The following is a 12,361-nucleotide window of genomic DNA, read 5'->3' as shown; positions in this document are numbered from 1 at the left end:
CCTCCACATCACAGCCACTCAACCACCAATCAGGACTCAACCACCTCCCATTTGCCCCCCCCACCATCACCCGTATGTTCTCAAATGATCTGCCCCCATCACACCCCCCACGTCACGGCACCTCAACCACCAATCAGGCCTCAACCACCTCCCATTAGCCCCGCCCACCATCACCCGTATGTTCTCGAAGGATCTGCCCCCATCACACCCCCACGTCACGGCCACTCAACCACCACTCAGACCTCAACCGCCTCCCATTCGCCCCCACCAGCACCCGTATGTTCTACCCTCCCCACTCCCCTATCAGTCCAATGTCTCCTTTCCCAGTTTCAGATTCCAATTTCTCTCGGGTTTAACCCTGTTCAGCCATACACACCTTCCTATTCTCGCCTTCTTCCCTCGGCCAGTTCACACCGATCAGACCCCAAAACAGTCACCCATCCCCCCACCCCGCACCCCACCTCCCGTTTGTACTCACAGGACTCTGTACGGAAAGCCCGCCCTCAGCCACGTCACCAGCGCTCTATGACCAATCAGGCATTGAAACAGCCACCCATCCCCACACACACCCACTTATTCTCGCAGGACTCAGACCCCACCACACCCCCCACGTCACGGCCACTCAACCACCAATCAGGCCTCAACCGCCTCCCATTCGCCCCGCCCACCAGCACCCGTATGTTCTCCCAGGATCTGCCCCAATCACACACCCCCACGTCACGGTCACTCAACCACCTATCAGGCCTGAACTGACTCCCATTCACCCTGCCCACCATCACCCGTATGTTCTCAAAGGATCTGCCCCCATCACACCCCCACGTCACGGCCACTCAACCACCAATCAGGCCTCAACCGCCTCCCATTCGCCCCGCCCACCATCACCCGTATGTTCTCCCAGGATCTGCCCCAATCACACACCCCCACGTCACGGTCACTCAACCACCACTCAGGCCTCAACCGCCTCCCATTCGCCCCGCCCACCAGCACCCGTATGTTCTCACAGGATCTGCCCCAATCACACCCAAACGTCACGGTCACTCAACCACCACTCAGACTTCAACCGCCTCCCATTCGCCCCGCCCACCATCACCCGTATGTTCTCGCAGGATCTGCCCCAATCACACACCTCCACATCACAGCCACTCACCACCAATCAGGACTCAACCACCTCCCATTTGCCCCCCCCCCCACCATCACCCGTATGTTCTAGAAGGATCTGCCCCCATCACACCCCCCACGTCACGGCACCTCAACCACCAATCAGGCCTCAACCACCTCCCATTAGCCCCGCCCACCATCACCCGTATGTTCTCGAAGGATCTGCCCCCATCACACCCCCACGTCACGGCCACTCAACCACCACTCAGACCTCAACCGCCTCCCATTCGCCCCCCAGCAGCACCCGTATGTTCTCCCCCTCCCCACTCCCCTATCAGTCCAATGTCTCCTTTCCCAGTTTCAGATTCCAATTTCTCTCGGGTTTAACCCTGTTCAGCCATACACACCTTCCTATTCTCGACTTCCTCTGTCGGCCAGTTCACACCGATCAGACCCCAAAACAGTCACCCATCCCCCCACCCCGCACCCCACCTCCCGTTTGTACTCACAGGACTCTGTACGGACAGCCCGCCCTCAGCCACGTCACCAGCGCTCTATGACCAATCAGGCATTGAAACAGCCACCCATCCCCACACACACCCACTTATTCTCGCAGGACTCAGACCCCACCACACCCCCCACGTCACGGCCACTCAACCACCAATCAGGTCTCAACCGCCTCCCATTGGCCCGCCCACCATTACCCGTATGTTCTCGCAGGATCTAACCCCATCACGCCCCCTTCACACACCCCCATGTCACGGCCACTCAACCACCAATCAGGCCTCAACCGCCTCCGATTCGACCCGCCCACCATTACCCGTATGTTCTCGCAGGTTCTACCCCCATCACGCCCCCATCAAATACCGCACGTCACGGCCACTCAACCTGCAATCAGGCCTCAACCACCTCCCATTCGCCCCACCCACCATCACCCGTATGTTCTCGAACGATCTGCCCCCATCACACCCCCACGTCACGGCCACTCAACCACCAATCAGGCCTCAAAGCCTCCCATTCGCACTCCACCATCACCCACCCGTATGTTTTCCAAGGATCTGTCACCATCACACCACCATGTTACGGACACTCAACCACCAATCAGACCTCAACCGCCTCCCATTTACCCCCCTCAACAATACCCGTATGTTCTCGAAGAATCTGCCCCAATCACAAACCCCCACGTCACGGCCACTCAACCACCAATCAGGCCTCAATCACCTCCCATTCGCCCCACCCACCATCACCCGTATGTTCTCGAAGGATCTGCCCCCATCACACCCCCACGTCACGGCCTCTCAACCACCAATCAGACCTCAATCGCCTCCCATTCGCACCCCACCATCACCCGTATGTTCTCCAAGAATCTGCCCCCATCACACCCCCATGTCACGGCCACTCAACCACCACTCAGACCTCAACCGCCTCCCATTCGCCCCCCACCAGCACCCGTACGTTCTCCCCCTCCCAAATCCCCTATCGGCCCAATGTCTCCCTGTCCCAGTTTCAGATTCCAATTTCTCTCGGGTTTAACCCTGTTCAGCCATACACACCTTCCTATTCTCGACTTCCTCTGTCGGCCAGTTCACACCGATCAGACCCCAAAACAGTCACCCATCCCCCCACCCCGCACCCCACCTCCCGTTTGTACTCACAGGACTCTGTACGGACAGCCCGCCCTCAGCCACGTCACCAGCGCTCTATGACCAATCAGGCATTGAAACAGCCACCCATCCCCACACAAACCTACTTATTCTCACAGGACTCAGACCCCAACACACCGCCCACGTCACGGCCACTCAACCACCAATCAGGCCTCAACCGCCTCCCATTCGCCCCGCCCACCAGCACCCGTATGTTCTCCCAGGATCTGCCCCCATCACACCCCCACGTCACGGCCACTCAACCACCAATCAGACCTCAACCGCCTCCCATTCACCCCGCCCACCATCACCCGTATGTTCTCGCAGGATCTGCCCCAATCACACACCCCCACGTCACGGTCACTCAACCACCAATCAGGCCTGAACCAACTCCCATTCGCCCTGCCCACCATCACCCGTATGTTCTCGAAGGATCTGCCCCCATGACACCCCCACGTCACAGCCACTCAACCACCAATCAGGCCTCAACCGCCTCCCATTCGCCCCCCCACCATCACCCGTATGTTCTCAAAGGATCTGCCCCCATCACACCCCCCACGTCACGGCACCTCAACCACCAATCAGGCCTCAACCACCTCCCATTAGCCCCGCCCACCATCACCCGTATGTTCTCGAAGGATCTGCCCCAATCACACACCCCCACGTCACGGCCACTCAACCACCAATCAGGCCTCAACCACCTTCCATTCGCCCCACCCACCATCACCCGTATGTTCTCGAAGGATCTGCCCCAATCACACACCTCCACATCACAGCCACTCAACCACCAATCTGGACTCAACCACCTCCCATTTGCCCCCCCCCCCACCATCACCCGTATGTTCTCAAAGGATCTGCCCCCATCACACCCCCCACGTCATGGCACCTCAACCACCAATCAGGCCTCAACCACCTCCCATTAGCCCCGCCCACCATCACCCGTATGTTCTCGAAGGATCTGCCCCAATCACAAACCCCCACGTCACGGCCACTCAACCACCAATCAGGTTCAACCGCCTCTCATTCGCCCCCTACCATCACCCGTATGTTCTAGAAGGATCTGCCCCCATCACACCCTCCACGTCACGGCCACTCAACCACCACTCAGGCCTCAACCGCCTCCCATTCGCACCCCACCATCACCCGTATGTTCTAGAAGGATCTGCCCCCATCACACCCCCCACGTCACGGCCACTCAACCACCAATCAGGCCTCAACCCCCTCTCATTCGCCCCCCACCATCACCCGTATGTTCTAGAAGGATCTGCCCCCATCACACCCCCACGTCACGGCACCTCAACCACCAATCAGACCTCAACCACCTCCCATTCGCCCCCCCACCATCACCCGTATGTTCTCGAAGGATCTGCCCCCATCACACCCCCACGTCACGGCCACTCAACCACCACTCAGACCTCAGCCGCCTCCCATTCGCCCCCCACCAGCACCCGTACGTTCTCCCCCTCCCAAATCCCCTATCGGCCCAAAGTCTCCCTGTCCCAGTTTCAGATTCCAATTTCTCTCGGGTTTAACCCTGTTCAGCCATACACACCTTCCTATTCTCGACTTCCTCTGTCGGCCAGTTCACACCGATCAGACCCCAAAACAGTCACCCATCCCCCCACCCCGCACCCCACCTCCCGTTTGTACTCACAGGACTCTGTACGGACAGCCCGCCCTCAGCCACGTCACCAGCGCTCTATGACCAATCAGGCATTGAAACAGCCACCCATCCTCACACAAACCCACTTATTCTCGCAGGACTCAGACCCCACCACACCCCCCACGTCACGGCCGCTCAACCACCAATCAGGCCTCAACCACCTTCCATTCGCCCCGCCTACCATCACCCATATGTCCTCCTGGGATCTGCCCCAATCACGCACCCCCACGTCACGGCCACTTAACCACCAATCAGGCCTCAACCGCCTCCCATTCGCCCCCCACCATCACCCGTATGTTCTCAAAGGATCTGCCCCAATCACACACCCCCACGTCACGGCCACTCAACCACCAATCAGGCCTCAACCGCTTCTCATTCGCCCCCCACCATCACCCGTATGTTCTAGAAGGATCTGCCCCCATCACACCCCCCACGTCACGGCCACTCAACCACCAATCAGACCTCAATCGCCTCCCATTCGCCCCACCCACCATCACCCGTATGTTCTCGAAGGATCTGCCCCCATCACACCCCCACGTCACGGCCTCTCAACCACCAATCAGACCTCAATCGCCTCCCATTCGCACCCCACCATCACCCGTATGTTCTCCAAGAATCTGCCCCCATCACACCCCCATGTCACGGCCACTCAACCACCACTCAGACCTCAACCGCCTCCCATTCGCCCCCCACCAGCACCCGTACGTTCTCCCCCTCCCAAATCCCCTATTGGCCCAAAGTCTCCCTGTCCCAGTTTCAGATTCCAATTTCTCTCGGGTTTAACCCTGTTCAGCCATACACACCTTCCTATTCTCGACTTCCTCTGTCGGCCAGTTCACACCGATCAGACCCCAAAACAGTCACCCATCCCCCCACCCCGCACCCCACCTTCCGTTTGTACTCACAGGACTCTGTACGGACAGCCCGCCCTCAGCCACGTCACCAGCGCTCTATGACCAATCAGGCATTGAAACAGCCACCCATCCCCACACAAACCCACTTATTCTCGCAGGACTCAGACCCCACCACACCCCCCACGTCACGGCCACTCAACCACCAATCAGGCCTCAACCGCCTCCCATTCGCCCCACCCACCATCACCCGTATGTTCTCCTAGGATCTGCCCCAATCACACACCCCCACGTCACGGCCACTCAACCACCAATCAGGCCTCAACCCCCTCTCATTCGCCCCCCACCATCACCCGTATGTTCTAGAAGGATCTGCCCCCATCACACCCCCACGTCACGGCACCTCAACCACCAATCAGACCTCAACCACCTCCCATTCGCCCCCCCACCATCACCCGTATGTTCTCGAAGGATCTGCCCCCATCACACCCCCACGTCACGGCCACTCAACCACCACTCAGACCTCAGCCGCCTCCCATTCGCCCCCCACCAGCACCCGTACGTTCTCCCCCTCCCAAATCCCCTATCGGCCCAAAGTCTCCCTGTCCCAGTTTCAGATTCCAATTTCTCTCGGGTTTAACCCTGTTCAGCCATACACACCTTCCTATTCTCGACTTCCTCTGTCGGCCAGTTCACACCGATCAGACCCCAAAACAGTCACCCATCCCCCCACCCCGCACCCCACCTCCCGTTTGTACTCACAGGACTCTGTACGGACAGCCCGCCCTCAGCCACGTCACCAGCGCTCTATGACCAATCAGGCATTGAAACAGCTAACCATCCCCACACAAACCTACTTATTCTCGCAGGACTCAGACCCCACCACACCCCCCACGTCACGGCCACTCAACCACCAATCAGGCCTCAACCGCCTCCCATTCGCCCCACCCACCATCACCCATATGTTCTTGCAGGATCTGCCCCAATCACACACCCCCACGTCACGGCCGCTCAACCACCAATCAGGCCTCAACCACCTTCCATTCGCCCCGCCTACCATCACCCATATGTCCTCCTGGGATCTGCCCCAATCACGCACCCCCACGTCACGGCCACTTAACCACCAATCAGGCCTCAACCGCCTCCCATTCGCCCCCCACCATCACCCGTATGTTCTCAAAGGATCTGCCCCAATCACACACCCCCACGTCACGGCCACTCAACCACCAATCAGGCCTCAACCGCTTCTCATTCGCCCCCCACCATCACCCGTATGTTCTAGAAGGATCTGCCCCCATCACACCCCCCACGTCACGGCCACTCAACCACCAATCAGACCTCAATCGCCTCCCATTCGCCCCACCCACCATCACCCGTATGTTCTCGAAGGATCTGCCCCCATCACACCCCCACGTCACGGCCTCTCAACCACCAATCAGACCTCAATCGCCTCCCATTCGCACCCCACCATCACCCGTATGTTCTCCAAGAATCTGCCCCCATCACACCCCCATGTCACGGCCACTCAACCACCACTCAGACCTCAACCGCCTCCCATTCGCCCCCCACCAGCACCCGTACGTTCTCCCCCTCCCAAATCCCCTATCGGCCCAAAGTCTCCCTGTCCCAGTTTCAGATTCCAATTTCTCTCGGGTTTAACCCTGTTCAGCCATACACACCTTCCTATTCTCGACTTCCTCTGTCGGCCAGTTCACACCGATCAGACCCCAAAACAGTCACCCATCCCCCCACCCCGCACCCCACCTCCCGTTTGTACTCACAGGACTCTGTACGGACAGCCCGCCCTCAGCCACGTCACCAGCGCTCTATGACCAATCAGGCATTGAAACAGCCACCCATCCTCACACAAACCCACTTATTCTCGCAGGACTCAGACCCCACCACACCCCCCACGTCACGGCCACTCAACCACCAATCAGGCCTCAACCGCCTCCCATTCGCCCCGCCCACCATCACCCGTATGTTCTCCTAGGATCTGCCCCAATCACACACCCCCACGTCACGGCCACTCAACCACCAATCAGGCCTCAACCCCCTCTCATTCGCCCCCCACCATCACCCGTATGTTCTAGAAGGATCTGCCCCCATCACACCCCCACGTCACGGCCACTCAACCACCACTCAGACCTCAGCCGCCTCCCATTCGCCCCCCACCAGCACCCGTACGTTCTCCCCCTCCCAAATCCCCTATCGGCCCAAAGTCTCCCTGTCCCAGTTTCAGATTCCAATTTCTCTCGGGTTTAACCCTGTTCAGCCATACACACCTTCCTATTCTCGACTTCCTCTGTCGGCCAGTTCACACCGATCAGACCCCAAAACAGTCACCCATCCCCCCACCCCGCACCCCACCTTCCGTTTGTACTCACAGGACTCTGTACGGACAGCCCGCCCTCAGCCACGTCACCAGCGCTCTATGACCAATCAGGCATTGAAACAGCCAACCATCCCCACACAAACCTACTTATTCTCGCAGGACTCAGACCCCACCACACCCCCCACGTCACGGCCACTCAACCACCAATCAGGCCTCAACCGCCTCCCATTCGCCCCACCCACCATCACCCATATGTTCTTGCAGGATCTGCCCCAATCACACACCCCCACGTCACGGCCGCTCAACCACCAATCAGGCCTCAACCACCTTCCATTCGCCCCGCCTACCATCACCCATATGTCCTCCTGGGATCTGCCCCAATCACGCACCCCCACGTCACGGCCACTTAACCACCAATCAGGCCTCAACCGCCTCCCATTCGCCCCCCACCATCACCCGTATGTTCTCAAAGGATCTGCCCCAATCACACACCCCCACGTCACGGTCACTCAACCACCAATCAGGCCTCAACCGCTTCTCATTCGCCCCCCACCATCACCCGTATGTTCTAGAAGGATCTGCCCCCATCACACCCCCCACGTCACGGCCACTCAACCACCAATCAGACCTCAATCGCCTCCCATTCGCCCCACCCACCATCACCCGTATGTTCTCGAAGGATCTGCCCCCATCACACCCCCACGTCACGGCCTCTCAACCACCAATCAGACCTCAATCGCCTCCCATTCGCACCCCACCATCACCCGTATGTTCTCCAAGAATCTGCCCCCATCACACCCCCATGTCACGGCCACTCAACCACCACTCAGACCTCAACCGCCTCCCATTCGCCCCCCACCAGCACCCGTACGTTCTCCCCCTCCCAAATCCCCTATCGGCCCAATGTCTCCCTGTCCCAGTTTCAGATTCCAATTTCTCTCGGGTTTAACCCTGTTCAGCCATACACACCTTCCTATTCTCGACTTCCTCTGTCGGCCAGTTCACACCGATCAGACCCCAAAACAGTCACCCATCCCCCCACCCCGCACCCCACCTCCCGTTTGTACTCACAGGACTCTGTACGGACAGCCCGCCCTCAGCCACGTCACCAGCGCTCTATGACCAATCAGGCATTGAAACAGCCACCCATCCTCACACAAACCCACTTATTCTCGCAGGACTCAGACCCCACCACACCCCCCACGTCACGGCCACTCAACCACCAATCAGGCCTCAACCGCCTCCCATTCGCCCCGCCCACCATCACCCGTATGTTCTCCTAGGATCTGCCCCAATCACACACCCCCACGTCACGGCCACTCAACCACCAATCAGGCCTCAACCCCCTCTCATTCGCCCCCCACCATCACCCGTATGTTCTAGAAGGATCTGCCCCCATCACACCCCCACGTCACGGCACCTCAACCACCAATCAGACCTCAACCACCTCCCATTCGCCCCCCCACCATCACCCGTATGTTCTCGAAGGATCTGCCCCCATCACACCCCCACGTCACGGCCACTCAACCACCACTCAGACCTCAGCCGCCTCCCATTCGCCCCCCACCAGCACCCGTACGTTCTCCCCCTCCCAAATCCCCTATCGGCCCAAAGTCTCCCTGTCCCAGTTTCAGATTCCAATTTCTCTCGGGTTTAACCCTGTTCAGCCATACACACCTTCCTATTCTCGACTTCCTCTGTCGGCCAGTTCACACCGATCAGACCCCAAAACAGTCACCCATCCCCCCACCCCGCACCCCACCTCCCGTTTGTACTCACAGGACTCTGTACGGACAGCCCGCCCTCAGCCACGTCACCAGCGCTCTATGACCAATCAGGCATTGAAACAGCCACCCATCCCCACACAAACCCACTTATTCTCGCAGGACTCAGACCCCACCACACCCCCCACGTCACGGCCACTCAACCACCAATCAGGCCTCAACCGCCTCCCATTCGCCCCACCCACCATCACCCATATGTTCTTGCAGGATCTGCCCCAATCACACACCCCCACGTCACGGCCGCTCAACCACCAATCAGGCCTCAACCACCTTCCATTCGCCCCGCCTACCATCACCCATATGTCCTCCTGGGATCTGCCCCAATCACGCACCCCCACGTCACGGCCACTTAACCACCAATCAGGCCTCAACCGCCTCCCATTCGCCCCCCACCATCACCCGTATGTTCTCAAAGGATCTGCCCCAATCACACACCCCCACGTCACGGCCACTCAACCACCAATCAGGCCTCAACCGCTTCTCATTCGCCCCCCACCATCACCCGTATGTTCTAGAAGGATCTGCCCCCATCACACCCCCCACGTCACGGCCACTCAACCACCAATCAGACCTCAATCGCCTCCCATTCGCCCCACCCACCATCACCCGTATGTTCTCGAAGGATCTGCCCCCATCACACCCCCACGTCACGGCCTCTCAACCACCAATCAGACCTCAATCGCCTCCCATTCGCACCCCACCATCACCCGTATGTTCTCCAAGAATCTGCCCCCATCACACCCCCATGTCACGGCCACTCAACCACCACTCAGACCTCAACCGCCTCCCATTCGCCCCCCACCAGCACCCGTACGTTCTCCCCCTCCCAAATCCCCTATCGGCCCAAAGTCTCCCTGTCCCAGTTTCAGATTCCAATTTCTCTCGGGTTTAACCCTGTTCAGCCATACACACCTTCCTATTCTCGACTTCCTCTGTCGGCCAGTTCACACCGATCAGACCCCAAAACAGTCACCCATCCCCCCACCCCGCACCCCACCTCCCGTTTGTACTCACAGGACTCTGTACGGACAGCCCGCCCTCAGCCACGTCACCAGCGCTCTATGACCAATCAGGCATTGAAACAGCCACCCATCCCCACACAAACCCACTTATTCTCGCAGGACTCAGACCCCACCACACCCCCCACGTCACGGCCACTCAACCACCAATCAGGCCTCAACCGCCTCCCATTCGCCCCGCCCACCAGCACCCGTATGTTCTCGCAGGATCTGCCCCCATCACACCCCCACGTCACGGCACCTCAACCACCAATCAGGCCTCAACCACCTCCCATTCGCCCCGCCCACCAGCACCCGTATGTTCTCGAAGGATCTGCCCCCATCACACCCCCCACGTCACGGCCACTCTTCCACCAATCAGAGTTCAAACCGCCAACATTTGCCCTGCCCACCATCAGCTGCTGATTCTCGCGGTATCTTCTCCCGCCGCAAGCATCCCTATATTCTCGTGGGACTCTGCCCCTTTACTGCCACTGTTCCACCGATCAGGTTTTGAAACCGCCAAACATCTCCCACCCCAACCACCCAGCTATTCTCATGGGACTGTGGTCCTGCATCACAGGCACTCTTCCACCATTCAGGCCTCAAACCACCAGCTTCACCCTGCCCTCCCCCACCTGCTTATTCTCATGGGATCTGCTTATTCTTGCAGGATCGCCCCTCCACACCATCTCTCTTCCTACAATCAAGCCTTGAAACTGCCACCGCCCCCAATGCTGCTTGTTCTCATGGGATCTGTCCCCGCCATAAGGACCCGCATATTCTCGTGGGACTTTGCTCCCTTTACCACCACTGTACCACCAATTAAGTTTTGAAACCGCCAACCATCCCCCGCGTCAACCACCCACTTATTCTTGCGGGACTCTGCCCTGAAAGCCCACTCTTCCACCTTTCAGGCCTTGAGCCTTCCACTCTGCCCCCTCCCCCCATTACTCCTGCTTCCCTTCCATATGCTGCTCCCATTGCCTCCATCTTACACGTCACCCACCACTAACTGGAAACGCACCAAACCTTAACCCCCCCTTCCGCCCAACATCTCTCCGCCATCTTTACTCACCCCCATTTCCAACCCTGCCACCTGAACCTGCCAGCCATCGGGACTCAACCACACCACATCCCTACTTCCCCTACTCCACCCCAAATCTTCCGCTACTCTATCCTCTATTCCCAAATCAAGCCTCCGTCGTTTTTCCAACGCCCAGCCCTAGTCTACGGAGGTTCACTGCTGCTGTTCCCCATCTACCCCCCAATCCCTAACCAACGCCCTCCATGTCCAGGCCTCTTCGCCCAACCCCCGTCGCGATCGATATCCACCACCAGCCCCAAATCCCTCTTCCAAAGGTTTAAAACGAAAAACAGGTTAAAATAGCTTGCCTGAATTTACGTACCAAGGCTCAAGGGCAAGGTATATGGTGGTCGCAAATTTTAATTGAATCTGCTTAACTAAAATTAGTTCCTAAATCATTCCCGCTTCAGTACCCATCTCTGCTCCACTACTTACCTGCGATTCTGGCCACTGGAGAGCCGCAGCGCAGGAACACGGGAGTGCAGGCGCTCTCCCAAATAGCTCAGGGGTTATACCGAGCGACTGTGATGACAGGCGCTTTTATAAGAACCCAGAATGTGGCGAGTGTGGGGGGAGCGTGCGGAAACTGACGCGTTCCCGCCCTGCGTGATTCCACCTATCAGCGTGATCCCCAGGAAATTTGAATATTCCGGGGTATGAACTTGAGTTTTGCACCCAGCTAAACTGCTCCTGGAAACACTTCAGTCACCCACGAGACGTTGTATACTCACACTAGAAAGTGCCATTTCACTAAGCACAGGGGCCTAAGCCTAATCTAACCTTTTAAGTGATTGGAAAAAAAATCATGCTGTACCCCCAGACTATGAGCTAGAGTTTTGCGCCCGAACACGATGCTCCCAGACACGGTTCGATCACTCCACAAGACGTTGCTTACTTGTGCC

At 58.4% G+C, this 12,361-nt stretch overlaps 1 protein-coding gene across 3 annotated transcripts in view; it reads right to left on the bottom strand.

Moving 5' to 3' along the window:
- The window catches only part of GCNA (germ cell nuclear acidic peptidase), a 32,061-nt gene extending 20,019 nt beyond the window's left edge, over positions 1-12,042 (bottom strand). The window contains exon 1 of one of the 3 annotated variants that reach the window (XM_070066918.1): positions 11,895-12,042. The gene's annotated coding sequence lies outside the window, so the exon portion shown is untranslated. Of the gene's footprint in view, positions 1-1,505; positions 1,570-1,607; positions 1,683-11,894 lie in introns of those variants that run through there. The other 2 variants (XM_070066922.1, XM_070066917.1) reach the window with 2 other exon arrangements.
- Positions 12,043-12,361: the final 319 nt, after the last annotated feature.

The sequence above is a fragment of the Oryctolagus cuniculus genome, chromosome X (genome assembly GCF_964237555.1).
Source record: "Oryctolagus cuniculus chromosome X, mOryCun1.1, whole genome shotgun sequence".
Taxonomy (NCBI): domain Eukaryota; kingdom Metazoa; phylum Chordata; class Mammalia; order Lagomorpha; family Leporidae; genus Oryctolagus; species Oryctolagus cuniculus.
Note: the sequence above shows the minus strand (reverse complement) of the source record. Positions and strands in the feature narration are given on the sequence as shown.